The sequence below is a fragment of the Lethenteron reissneri genome, chromosome 34 (assembly GCF_015708825.2).
Source record: "Lethenteron reissneri isolate LAM-NWPU_2019-01 chromosome 34, ASM1570882v1, whole genome shotgun sequence".
Lineage (NCBI taxonomy): Eukaryota > Metazoa > Chordata > Hyperoartia > Petromyzontiformes > Petromyzontidae > Lethenteron > Lethenteron reissneri.
Window position 1 is genome coordinate 9,595,545 of NC_083812.1, and position 14,531 is coordinate 9,610,075.

The window sequence follows — 14,531 nt, forward strand, 5'->3', positions numbered from 1 at the left end:
CGGCCGGCCGCCTTTGTCTCCCCAGTGGCGATGTTAATATGCTACAGTAGTTAAGTTACTCGTTTGAGGCAGAGTCGACCTAGGGGAGGTTCAAATAATCGTCACCGGTGGTGGCCGTGAGCGGGAATCGAACTGGGTTTGCCGGGTTGGTAGCGCAGCGTAGCGTTAAGCACTACACCCACCGCTCCTCACACACCACACACGCACAGACACACACACAGACACACACACAGACACACGCAGACACACACAGACAGAAACACACACACAGACAGCACGCTAACCACTACACTACCGCTCCCCACACACCACACACGCACACACACAGACACACACACAGACACACACACAGACACACACACACAGACACACACACACAGACACAGGCAGCACGCTAAGCACTACACTACCGTTCCCCCTACACAACACACGCGCGCGCGTCCATAGGTACACATACACGCGCTTGCTGCAGACACACACGACTTTCAGGGTGCATACGGCAGTAAACGACTGAAATAATAAAGCGGCAATGCTGTGTAAGGAACGCCTTAGACCCGCATTATACATTTGTGTAATGCGAGCGTAAACACACAAACACACACAAACACATACACAATACACACACACATACATGCAGACACACAGACAGACACATAACACACATACATACACACACATACAAACACAGAAACACATACACACACATACATAGACACACACATACATACACACAAACACATCCACAGACGTACATACACACATACATACAGGCACGCAGACATACACATAAACACATACAAAAAAACCCACATACATACACACACACATACATACACACAAACACATGCACACACATACATACACACATGCATACAGACACACAGACATACACATAAACACATACACACATACACATGACCCGGCTTCGCCCGGGACTTGGATCCACCACGGCGGCAAAACCGACATACATACACACACAGACATACACACAAACACATACACACACATACATACACACATGCATACAGACACACAGACATACACATAAACACATACACATGACCCGGCTTCGCCCGGGACTTGGATCCACCACGGCGGCAAAACCGACATACATACACACACAGACATACACACAAACACATACACACACATACATACACACATGCATACAGACACACAGACATACACATAAACACATACACATGACCCGGCTTCGCCCGGGACTTGGATCTACCACGCCCAGCCGCCTTTGTCTCCCAAGTGCCGATGTTAATACGCCACACCAGTTACTCGTTTGAGGCTGAGTGGACCTAGGGGAGGTTCAAATAATCGTCACCGGTGGTGGCCGTGAGCGGGAATGGAACTGGGTTCGCCGGGTTGGTAGCGCAGCGTAGCGTTAAGCACTACACCCACCGCTCCTCACACACCACACACGCACAGACACACACACAGACACACGCAGACACACACAGACAGACACAGACAGACACACACACACACAGACACACAGACAGCACGCTAAGCACTACACTACCGCTCCCCACACACCACACACGCACACACACAGACACACACACAGACACACGCAGACACACACAGACAGACACAGACAGACACACACACACACAGACACAGACAGCACGCTAAGCACTACACTACCGTTCCCCCTACACAACACACGCGCGCGCGTCCATAGGTACACATACACGCGCTTGCTGCAGACACACACGACTTTCAGGGTGCGTAAGGCAGTAAACGACTGAAATAATAAAGCGGCAATGCTGTGCGAGGAACGCCTTAGACCAGCAACACATTTGTGTAATGCGAGCGTAAACACACAAACACATACAAACACATACACACACATACATACACACACATACACACAAACACATACACACAGACATACACATACACACAAACACACACATACATGCACACAAACACATACACAATACACACACACATACATGCAGACACAGACAGACACATAACACACATACATACACACACATACCAACACATACATAGACACACGCATACATAGACACACACATACATACACACAAACACATGCACACACGTACATACACACATACATAGAGACACGCAGACATACACATAAAGACATAAAAAAAAACCCACATACATACACACACACATACACACAAACACATACATACACATACATACACACATACATAGAGACACACAGACATACACATAAACACAAACACACATACACATGACCCGGCTTCGGCCGGGACTTGGATCCACGATGCCCCGCCGCCTTTGTCTCCCCAGTGACGATGTTCACACACGACAGCAGTTACGCTTTTGAGGCTAAGTGGACCTAGGGGAGGGCCAGGTCCGTTTCAAATAATCGTCAGCGGTGGTGGGCGTGAGTTGGAATCGAACTGGGGTCGCTCAAGCAGCTTAATGACTGTTTGTACAAAGAACATATAAAGAATCGATTATAATAACCAGGCAAGAGTCCACATTATAGACTGCCAGTACACGCACTCAGCTTCATAAGCAGGCTAGAGTGTACATGATAGAGTGGCAGTACGCTCACCGAGCTTAATAAGCAGGCTACAGTGTACATGATAGACTGGCAGTACGCTCACCCAGCTTAATGAGTATTTGTACAGTGAACATTAAAGTAATCGATTGTTGGCGCGTTGGGTTTAAAAGTAATATTAATAGCACACATTGTGGTGGGGGTGTAGTGAAGAGTAGGAAAAACTTTGATGAATTTACCTCAGAGTGGCGTGGTGGGTGTCGAGGCCTAGTAGCGTGCAAAGCCTGCGGCCTCGCCTAAAATTGTCGGCTTGGAAGAGGCAGGGTACGGGTGGCGTTCCTTCCCCCCCCCCCTAGCGCTCCAACAATACTGTGTAATGGCTATTATTTAATTAAATACGGAGCTTATGAAAGTGGCGAAGGCGTGGCTAGCCGTTGGCAGGGGCAACCGCCGTCCAATGAAACTGCAGCCCTTGGCGAAGGCGTGGCTAGCCGTTGCCAGGTCCAATGAAAGCGGCGAAGGCGTGGCTAGCCGTTGCCAGGGGCAACCGCCGTCCAATGAAAGTGCGTATGGGCCAAAGTCCACACACACACAGACAGACAGACATGAACGATTTTATATATATAGATGTTTTGTATATGTAATGCGAGCAAGGATTGAGGGGGGGCGGAGTCTGGGTCACGTGGGGAGTGGGTGGAGTTAGGGTCACGTGGGTGAGAGGATTTAGGGAGAGAACCGGAAGGGGAAGGGGGAGTTGAGACGGAGTGAACACGAGGAGGCCACGCTGGGCAAGAGGGAGAGAGTGGCGCGGTCGTCACGCAGTGGGAGACGTCGACACCGACAGCCATCGGTGTCAGACGGAGAGAGCTCACGCGGCTGTGGGAGGCTAGCTGTGTACGGGGCAGCAGTGACGCTAGATAGCGGAGCAGCGGTGTGGCTGCAAGGATTGCCTAACGGAGCAGCAGGGAGACTGCATATTGGAGCAGCAGGGAGACTGCATATTGGAGCAGCAGGGAGACTGCATAACAGAGCAGCCGAGGCTGTGGAGAGGTCGTCGAGCGGGACGCGGGCCTGAGCGAGACGCCGTGGTATCGAGATTCTACTAACCCAATAAAGGACAACGGAGATTGACATCTGAGAGAGAGTCCTTTATTACATATATATGGATAATGTCACATTATGGTACTATATTATGAGTTTATTTAGGACTGGTTCAGATATCACTCGCCAATGATGCTAGCTTACCATGGCAGCAATCAAACTGAGGTCACTGGGTTAATGGTACAGTGTGCTAACCACTGTCCCACTGCTCTCCCAAATTGATATTCGTGGGGTTAAAAGTCTACATTACTTTACCATTCTTCATCCTTTGTTTGTTATATTGTCTTGGACAATACGGAGAGAAGTTCCAATAATATTTGAGATGAGGAACGGAATAATAAGTTTGAGTTACTGTGGAAAAGGTTGTAACCACTCCATGTATTGTGCAAGTAGTGGGCACATTATTATGTTTCGGAAATATGGGTTGTAGTTGAGTGATAAAATGAGAATCCCTGTTAGTTGCTTCATATTTTTGAGTTTAGTATATTTCCATGAATTAACTTTTTTATTGACTGAAAAAGGAAATTAGGCTTTGTACGAAAGAAACAACTCTACACACTGACTATTGTAAAACTGATTACAGTGAAACTTAATATTTTGCAAAAAACATATCTGGTATTTGATTTGTACTCAAAATATGAATTGAAATTGGACCGAACGTTTTACGTGTAAAAATGTTTGATCGTTTAAAACATAGTACCGTTTATATAGATATAATTTTAGTTATAATTAAACATTGAATTGAACAAATACATCGCTTGGATTTAAATATTTAGCCATTTAGTCCGAAAGCTGAATTCAAAGAGATATAAGCAAAATAGGTGGGAAAATATGATATGAGACATTAACGTTTTTTGCATATTGCTTTTTTCTTCCAAATGTGCCAAAATCACACGCTGCTCATTTTGTTTTATTTTTCCATGTTTACCATTGTCCTGTGTTTGCATTCAACCATCACATTCATGGCAATGCCACGCATATACAACATGCTGCCACTGTGCCACACATCTATAACCGAAAGCACAATCCAAACAGCATGACGATGGGCATTTCTGCTTACATTTACTCATTTGTATAAGTTAGGTGACATTTTATACGTGTGCTACATTGTTAAATAAAGGTGTCGCAGCCCATTGAAAATGTGTACCCAGAACATATAAGGTGCTGCACGTTCTTCCCGCTGGAGTCACCATTTCAATAAACTTGAGTATTGGACCTTGGTTTTAATCAAAAGTTTTGTATAAAACTGCTTGCTCAGGCGGCTGCATGGAAATAACTTTAATGCATTTTTTTCGCTGTTTGCTGACATTACAATAAATATGGACAGCCACTGGATGAAACCGATGACAATATAAGTAGCAATTCACGAGAGCATATTTTAAATTAGCAAAAGTGTATTCTAAAAAACTGCACATATATGCTCGCACACACACTAATGAAATCGTTTTAATTAAGTCTTGTGCCAAAAAGTAATCGTTTTTTTCTATAAAAATTATTGTGTTACATATCAGCACGATGAAAATCGAAAATCTTACTTGGCTACGCAGCATCACATTAGAGTTACAAATAATACATACACCTTAGTAGTAGTTGAATGGCCTGCATTAATCAAACAGTATTAAAATATGTAAAATCATAAATAATTATACAGACTGTGGTAATTCTTCATATAAACAGATACACTATCAAAAGTGCAGACTCAGAAAGTTTATGCATCCACCCAGGACCTAGCAGAGGTTTGTTTTGAACCATTGGACCTTATCCAAAGCTAGGGTTCCCATGATCAGCTTATCAAAATACAGGAAGCATAAGCCATTCCATTTACAGTGGTTTTATGATTGCAATGTAAAATTAACTTATGCACGAAACTTAGCACCACATTCAGTACCTCGGCAGAAGATAGAACACCTTGCACTCATTAGCGTGTACGTTTATTCACCTACAAGACAGACCGCCTGGTGAGAAAGCATGCTGATGTTCGTACACGGCCCCGATTCATATCGTACATCGACCGGCTATTGATGGGCTACAGGATTTTTTGGAGAACCATGCTCCACCCATTCCTCATGATGAATCGAGCTAACAACTGCTTCACGAACTAGACTGAATCACATTTGAGGAATTTACTGTCAAAAACTGGAATTTTCAAAAATAAAAGTATGAAATCAAAGTTTACAGAAATAGTGCTCTCTATGTTGAATCATGACATACCCGCAAATAAAACCACTATTTGGCTAGACGCAACACTGGTATCTTACCTGGATTCACAGTCTTGCTGGCTTATACATGCCGTGTATTGGTCACCGTGAGAAAGCATTACTATATACCTGGCCATCCCTGAAACTAATGCAGGGTATAATGAGTCAGAGCGGTGTGAAAATTGCTTTGTCACAAAACATTAGGTGAAATATTGCTCAGAAGTAAGCCTGGAGTCTGTGGACAGCTCACTAGTAACAGACATTGGAGAATTGGTAGGTAAAGTGATGATTGGTACCGTGGATATTATTCTTGATGTTTTCTGTAAGTATTGGCTGCTCTGTTCCCTTAAAGCTCTTTCTAATGTAATTGTGCAGTGGTAAACTTTCACAAACAATCTCCTGTACAGCCTTGTACTTGTATAATCAACTAGACGTCAAGCCTTCTTGCAGATCACCAAACTGCGGGGGTTTGAGGTTTATTGCAATGTACTGAAATCTGACCGTTAATGGTAAGAGGCACGTGCTTGTGTTTGTTTAGATACATACCTAATTGTTTTTCTAGTGAAAGACTTTGTTTAATTAGTAAATATATAAATATGCTCTGTGTTGCTGATGACTAGAGTTGACATGAGCTAATTTAGTGTGTTTCCAAGCAGTACTCGTTCTTACATTCTAATCGTTTGCTAATGGCTTCAATTAGAACTGTGTGCTTTGCATTGAGAGCATGTCATAGGTTTTTGTTTATACGACACCAAATACCACTACTTTTTTTTTGTGCAATGCCATTGGCCTATAGTGTACTCTTTTTGAAGCATAATAATAGCACCTGTTTCATAAACAGGCAAATTGCCCGATATCACCATAACGTATATTATAGTACCAGCCTCATGTACATTATTGCATCACAAAATATATAATCTGTTTATTCGTAGAGCATGCTTTAACAATGCATTATCTTTCTTTTGATAAATAAATAGCCTTTTCTCTTTTACAGCTTGCATGATCGTCGAGAGCACAATTTTAATTCGGCTTTTCTCAATGTTCAGTGCAAACTGTTTAATACACCTACTCTGAAAACTCAATAAAAATAAGCAAATAGTTACTCTTTTTACCTCTGAGAGTTTATGAGAATGCAGATTACCAAAACTATGTCCCATTTGGTAATTCTGTTTAATGCAATTTACAGCCACTGCAAACTAAAGTTTGTATTTTTATCCCTCCGATTCCCGCAAGAACGCTACCCTCCACTACATGCAATAACGCACCATAGCAATTAGTTTGCAGTCGTTGAATTTCAGCAACATCTCCCATTTGGCACATTTGGATCTAAACGTTATGAAATACATTTTTAAATAATCCAGACTGTTTTGTATATCGTGGAGTAGGTTTTATATCCTTAATGGAAAGGTAAGATGTTTATTCATAACCAGATGAGCATCAACTGAACTGAAATCTTTCCCTCGAAAAAGGATTGAGCTATGAATGCAGCATTAAATGTAACATTTTATTACGTTGTACCAGATATGTATTTATAAGACCGAGCATAATATGCAGTCGAATAATCTATTATCATCCCATATATAGTCATAGGCAAAGTGATTGCCTTCTCAAATATTCCCTTAAAGGCCCCGCGACAGTGATATAAATGTCACTATCCATACATATGTAGTTATATTACATGGATCACTATGGCGCGTAGCGCCAAGTGGCGTGAAACATTGCAGAGGCCAACACACCATGCAGTACCACGCAGTAGGCCACTCGGGGCATGGTACTGGGTGCTCGCAGGAGGAAGCATGACGAGTCCTACCGACAGTGTAGGGGATTGCAGCCTCCACCAGCGCCACAGGGAATCACCACAGAGTGCGCCACTATAAGAGTGTGGTGGGGGGCGACTGGTGGTAGGGGCTATGTGAGGACATGTAATGTAGGCCAAAGGTGAACGAGGGGGCATGGGGGGAGTAGCTGAGTACATGTGGCATGGGTGGAAAAAACCCGATTTTTCCAGTGGCAGGCATCGTTTTTTTTTTTAGAGCCAATTAAACCGGATTTCTCCCAATCTCAGATGATCGAGTTTAATATAAAATACAATTAAACCCGATTGTAAAAAACCAGACTGTGCCACCCTTGACATGTAGAGAGTTATTGATAGAGGCGTGGTTGAAGGTGGAGCCAGAGAGGGAATAGGTGTGGTGTCGCCTGGAACCGTCGGGAAGATTTTAGAGGTAGGGCGTGGCCGAGGGTGGAGCCAGGCCGCGCCGAGAGGGATAAAAGGGAAGCCCCGATCACAGATTCGGGCTATCTAGTGTGAAGAGGAACCTAAGGGCTACGTCTACGTCTTCATCCCATCTTCGACATCGTGGGCAGGCAGCACGTGGCTACGCCAACCCAATTATAGATTGTCCCATAACAAGAGTGAGACTAGGTGTGTTGTAGTCCTAAGCGTAACAAGAGTGTGAATAGGTGTATTTAGATGCGTGTGTAACGGTGTTATGTACGTGTGAAATAAATGTTGTTGCCTCCTAAATAGTGTCTCAGAATGACTCAATCATTTTGGTGCCAGAAGTGTTAATGTAAAAAACCTAGTTAGGAATTATAGTTATATTAAAATGTCAAGATAAAGATTGCAACTCACCGTGATATTGACAGACGATGAAGACGATGCAGAGATGATTCCTCAAACAGCCCCGGGGACCAGGAGCCCAGAGAAAAACCCCGTGGAGGCTCTAACCACGCAGCAGCGCGAGGAGGACTGCACCTCGGTGCTGCGGCCGCCTGCAGGGGGACACCAATGGAGAAGCACACGCCTTGCCGACCTGTTGTCTGCGGCGGCGACGCTTGTGGCTGAGATTGAAATGGAAGAGCCGGATGAAGAAGCCGCGGTGCGGGAAGAGCGAAGAGACAGCCCGGCCGCCGCCGCCATTTCGCGAGTGCGGGAATCCGCGGAGCGGCAGCTCGTGCGAGTGGCCGCCATTTTGTCAGCGAGAAGGGAAAACACGCCCGCCAAAATTGACGTGCCGCCGGCTTTGCCCTCGGAGGTGCCCACTCTGGGGAAGAGGCTACCCTTCGTAAGGGAGGTCGCTGTCTCTGGGGGCAATTGAGCAGCCTTTCAAAGAAGATTTTCTGCAATGTGTGAACTAGCTGGTTGGATTGACGCTGAGGCGCTGCGTGCGCTGCCTACAATGTTAGATGACGACGCATTCGCGGCTTTTTATGCGATTTCCCCATTGGAGAGGATGATGTTGATGATGGCGTGCACACATATGGTATCTATTTTTGACCCTAATTGGTTTTTTACCCTTCTATCTGGCAACAAAACTGACACCTTTTTACAAGGAGTCATGTTTGCATAGACCGCAATACCTGTAGTCATAATACAAACAAAAGACATAACTCTGATAATGTGCACTGTCCTTGAAGTTGATTGGTCCACACCCGAGACAGCTTTCCTTGAGCCTAGTCTCACATGGGTTGGACCAGATGACACCAAAAGGCGCACCCATGTGAGACTAGGCTCAAGGAAAGCTGTCTCGAGTGTGGACCAATCAACTTCAAGGACAGTGCACATTATCAGAGTTATGTCTTTTGTTTGTATTATGACTGCAGGTATTGCGGTCTATGCAAACATGACTCCTTGTAAAAAGGTGTCAGTTTTGTTGCCAGATAGAAGGGTAAAAAACCAATTATCATATTTTTACTGGCAAATGAGGTTCCCATAGTATTTTTGACCTGTTCGACATAAGTTTGCTACAAGAAAACAGGGGGAGGCCGAGACGCCCCTCACCTTTTGCAACGCGCTGATGTCGCTGGGCCAAGCGGCATACCCTAAAATGGAGCAGGCAGGGTTGGACTCTCTAGTTTTGGAACGACTGTTGGCGTTGGCACGGGACTTGGATGTTTTTTTGCCCACCACAGAGGATGACGACCGAACATCTCTTAGGGTAGTGCACTGCATCCAGGTGCACTGTCATTTGCAGCAGCGTGTCGGAGTGGCTGCGTGCGTTGGACTGCTGGGAGACAATGTATTGCTGGAGGAAAAGCAGCCCGCTCCAGTTTGTGCATCGCTGATAGGGAGTCAGCAGGCGAGGACTGACGTGAGAATGCAGGAGGAGCAGAGACTGCAGGGGAAGGTCGTGTTTCAAGTGTGGCCTGCCCGGCCACGTCTCCAAGAGATGCCGCGCTGAGCCAGAGCAACTCATCGCGCCTCCTTTGTTCTCCACCCCGCCGACCTCCGCTCCTCCAAGCCCAAAGGCGAGTCGCGGCGCATCACACACCCAGCCTACACAGTCACCTCAGGCATCTCCATCACAGACTGTGTCGGGTTCGCGCATCACTGGGGTCGATCGTGCATGGCGAGTGGGATGCATAGCTCAGGGGGTGTTGGATGGCTATGGAGTCCGGGTCAGTGGACAGTGTTGGCCCATAGGGTCATAGCTGCAGCAGCGGGATCATCACCAATTGTAGGAACGGTGCAGGGTGTAGAGGTCCGGGTGTTGATAGACACCGGCACATCTGCCACCCTGATTTTGGAACTGATTTACAGGTCATTGCCGCAGGGAGTAATTGTGTCGCCGTTAATAGTGGGAGTTTGGGCATTGTGGATCAGATAATTGCAACAGTGCGGATTGGAGATATTGAGTTGACAGGACCAGTGCTGGTCTCAAAGTCACTGGTTGTACCTTGTCTATCGAAGACCGACTTTTTGAAGAACATGCCCCTCAGAATACTGGTGGAACAGGGTTGTGTTGAAATGCTGTCGGGGTGTAGGTTGGCGTTCTTGTTGGCCCCGACTCGACTAAGTGCGGCAAATGTTACAGTTCAGCCCCTGGTGAAGGAAACTGTTCGATTTCCTCCAAGGAGCACAGATGCATGTGCCGTTGCGGCTGTGAAAGCAGGTCGACTGAGAAGTTACAGCGTGGGGGGGGGGGGGGGGGTTCTCCTGACCCCCTCGAACAGGGCAGTTAAGGGTCTCATGCTGGTGGGAGCCCAAACGATTGTGAGGAGGGACCAGGAACTCTTCCTCCAGGTTTTGAATGCAGGATTGCATATCGTGGTTGTGCAGGCGAGTATGGTTTTGGCTCACACGACGGCTGCGTGTTGTGAAGAGACCAGCGAATTAGCCGCTAGTGTTGAGGTTTCAGGGCAGCGTGGACCGGTAGGGGACGAGTTGTGGATGGATTCGGTGTGCGCTGAGAACCCGGATTTGAGAAGTGAGCAGAAGGGCGAGATACGTGCCTTAGTCCAGGAGTTCTCTGACATTTTTATTAAAAGTAGATTTGATGTGGGACGCACGTCTTTGAAGCATCATCATATTGATACGGGTAATACCGCTCCCATCCGGCAAAATTCGTTTCGGTTAGTGCCCAAAAGAAAAGGATCTTGTGCATCAAGCGGTCGACAAGATGTTGGCCGCTGACATTATTTATCCATCCACTAGGTCCTGGGGGCCGCCCATCGTTCTGGTTATGAAGAAGGATGGGAGTATGAGATTTTGTGTGGATTTTAGAAAATTGACAAGGTCTCCGTGACGGATCCTTACCCGCCCCCACGGATGGACGATTCATTGGATGCCTTGTCGGGTGTGCGATTCTTTTCCACCTTGGATTTGCTGTCGGGGTTTTGGCAGTCGCCCTTGGATGAAAGCTCTAAGCCCAAAACAGCGTTTCGCACCCCACAAGGGCTTTTTCATTTTAACTGTTTGCTGATAGGACTTCACTTGGCCCTGGCCATGTTTCAGCGACTAATGGAATTGGTGTTATCAGGACTCCAATGGGAGTCGTGCTTGATTTATTTGGACGACATGATCGTCTTTGGACGCACATTTCAAGAGCATCTGCAGCGATTACGCTCGCAGTTTGTAAGCTGCAGAAGTGTCATACCTTGCAGAGGTTGGTTCGTCACCTGGGGCACATTGTGAGTGAGACGGGGATTGCCATGGACCCGGACAAAACTGATTGTGTGTGCTTGTGGCCAACCTCCAAGTCGGTGAGTGAAGTTCACAGTTTCGTGGGGTTCATGTCATATTATCGTTGCTTTGTGCCCGGGTTTGCGACAGTCGCGAAACCCCTCCATGCTCTTACTGCTAAGGGGCAGAGATTTCGGTGGGGAGAAGAGGAGGCCGCTTTTTTGAGTTGCGAGATGGTCTTGTAAATGCACCTCCCCTTCGCTACCCCGATTTATCTATACCGTTTGTGCTGGATGCGGATGCCAGTGACACCGGAATAGGCACCATCCTATCGCAGGTAGAGGATGGGGTGGAAAGGGGGGTCGCGTATGAAAGCCGGGTGCTGTCTCCCACAGAGCAACGTTATTGTGTTACGCGCCGCGAGTTGCTAGCCATCGTTAACTTCATGCAACAGTACCGGCTTTACCTATACAGTAGGAATTTCGTGGTATGCATGGATCATGCGGCTTTGCAATATGCGCTTCGAGTTGATCAACCATCGGGACAGCTCTCCCGTTGGTTGGAAGTTTTGCAAGATTACTCCTTCACTGTCACCTACAGAAAGCGGTTGTGCCACTGTAATGCGGACGCCTTGTCGCGATTGCCACCGAAAGGCCAGTGTGCGTGTTTGACTGGGGCAGGGCACTGTAAGCCGGTAGGTGAAGGAGTGCCTTGTGCTATGGTGGCATCTGTGGACGTTTCCCCACCCGTAGCGACAGGTACGCACAATAGTACTATTGGTCTGGCGCTCGACGAGTGGGGGCGCCTCCTTTTGAAATTGCATTGCCGTGTTGCTACAGCGAGCTGCAAAAAGGGCCCAGGGGAGATGTCCCCGGTGGTCATCACCAGAGGTAGGCTGCTTATGAGATGGGATGCAGAAGTGGTGCCAATGCATCGTTGTACCGACTGTCCTGTGGGGCAAAGTTATGAGGGCGGCCCATGTCCGGCTAATGCACCTTGGTGTGCAGAAGACATTTTCTTCTTTTAAGTGCGACTTCTTTTGGCCTGGGATGTCTGCAGACGTCCACAACATTCTACAAGGATGCGTGGAATGCTCGCATCGTAAACCCCCACAAAGGCTGGCCTGACCACTGCTGCAGTCTATTGGGGTGTCGAGCATAAACGAGCTTGTTGCTCTTGACATCCCACAACGCCGCGGGGGAATACATGTCTGCTCGTAGGAGTAGAATACCTGTCATGGTGGGCCATTGCATTGCCCCTGCAGGATCAATCGACTTGCGTCCATTACCAACGCTTTCATTAATGGGTATGTCTTGGACAAGGGGGCCCCGAAACGTCTCCTTACGGACCAAGGCCGAAATTTTTATTCAAGGTTGTTGAAGGATGTGTGTGACCTATTAGGTACTAGAAAATGTTGTACTTTGCCCTACCACCCGTAGACAGACGGGATGGTGGAATGGCTGCATAGGACTCTTATGGCCATGTTGTGCCAACAGGTCAATGAGGCACAGTCCGACTGGGATTTACATGTTCAAGGCATCCTCGTGGCCTATAGAATGGCTCCTCACGCCTCTACCGGGTTCTCCCAGTTTTTATGATATATGGCAGAGAGTGTGACCCACCAGGGAGGCCCAGTGGAATATTGACTCACCCGCTAAAAAGACAGCTGTGCCAGAACTTATGCACCTCACGCTTAGACGGCTGACTGAGGCGCGGGAGGCGTCTTGTTTTAATTCAGCTAAACGACAAGCGTCCAATGAAAAACTGGCAGCGCTCCGGGAGTCGGGGAAGCCATGGAATGTCAGAGAGAGGGCTTGGCTACACTGCCCTCAGGTGCCTGTGGGCACGTCTCCCAAGTTATATAGACCATGACAGGGCCCGGTTGAGGTAATAGAGGTCAAGAGGCCCCAATGTGTTCGTATTCAGGTTGGTCGCAGACATTGGTACGTACACACGTCGCGACTGAAACCGTATTTTTCGCTTTGTCCTGATGTTTCATCCCCACTACACTGAGGCCAGGTGTCTGATGTGCCCAACGAGCCCGGGCGTGTGACCACCAAGGTTGTGCCTTTGCGGATTTCTGTTCCTCTGCCCACAGGAATCCAGCACTTGATGACCTCGAAGCTGCCCGTTACGCCGTCGGAAAGCCATCCGCTTCCCCTCCTCCCCCATCTTCTGTCCTGGAGGGGCCGTGCCCATTAGGCCTTTTTCAAATCTTCCCTGAGGCCCCCGGTAAACCTGCCCTTGTCCCGCCTGGGGGCCTGGCGACGAGAACCCGCTCCAAGACTGTGACTTTTAAATAACTCACCTGTCGTCCTATTTATTTCGACGCCGTCCAACAAGAGGTCGCTGTCACGAGCCAGGCTGCGTTTGCCGGTTTAACTGGGTCCTTCCTGGGTTCGTGAGCAGCGGCGGGTTTCAGTTTTGTGTTTTAACATCTTAACACCTTTTTTGTTGCCAGAAAAAAGGGGAAAAAACGCATTATCAAGCTCACATTTGCTTAACACGTAGTGCTTCTGAACAATGAAGCCAGGAGCACGTTAATAGACAATAAATCATGACTCACTGAAGTAACGCATCACAGCAATAATGCCAGGATATATTTTAGAGATACTGCAGCAATACTATGGGGCACGGTGCAGTAACTCGCTCACCGTGCTAATAACCTAGTTACTTGGATTTGATTCCCAGACATGATGAACATCAGTGATGGTGATATCTCAACAAGTCTTGCTCCCCTGTTCACCCTCTTCACGAGTGCACACTGACCAGTATGGTGAATTATGGTCAAACATCCTCGTGGCTA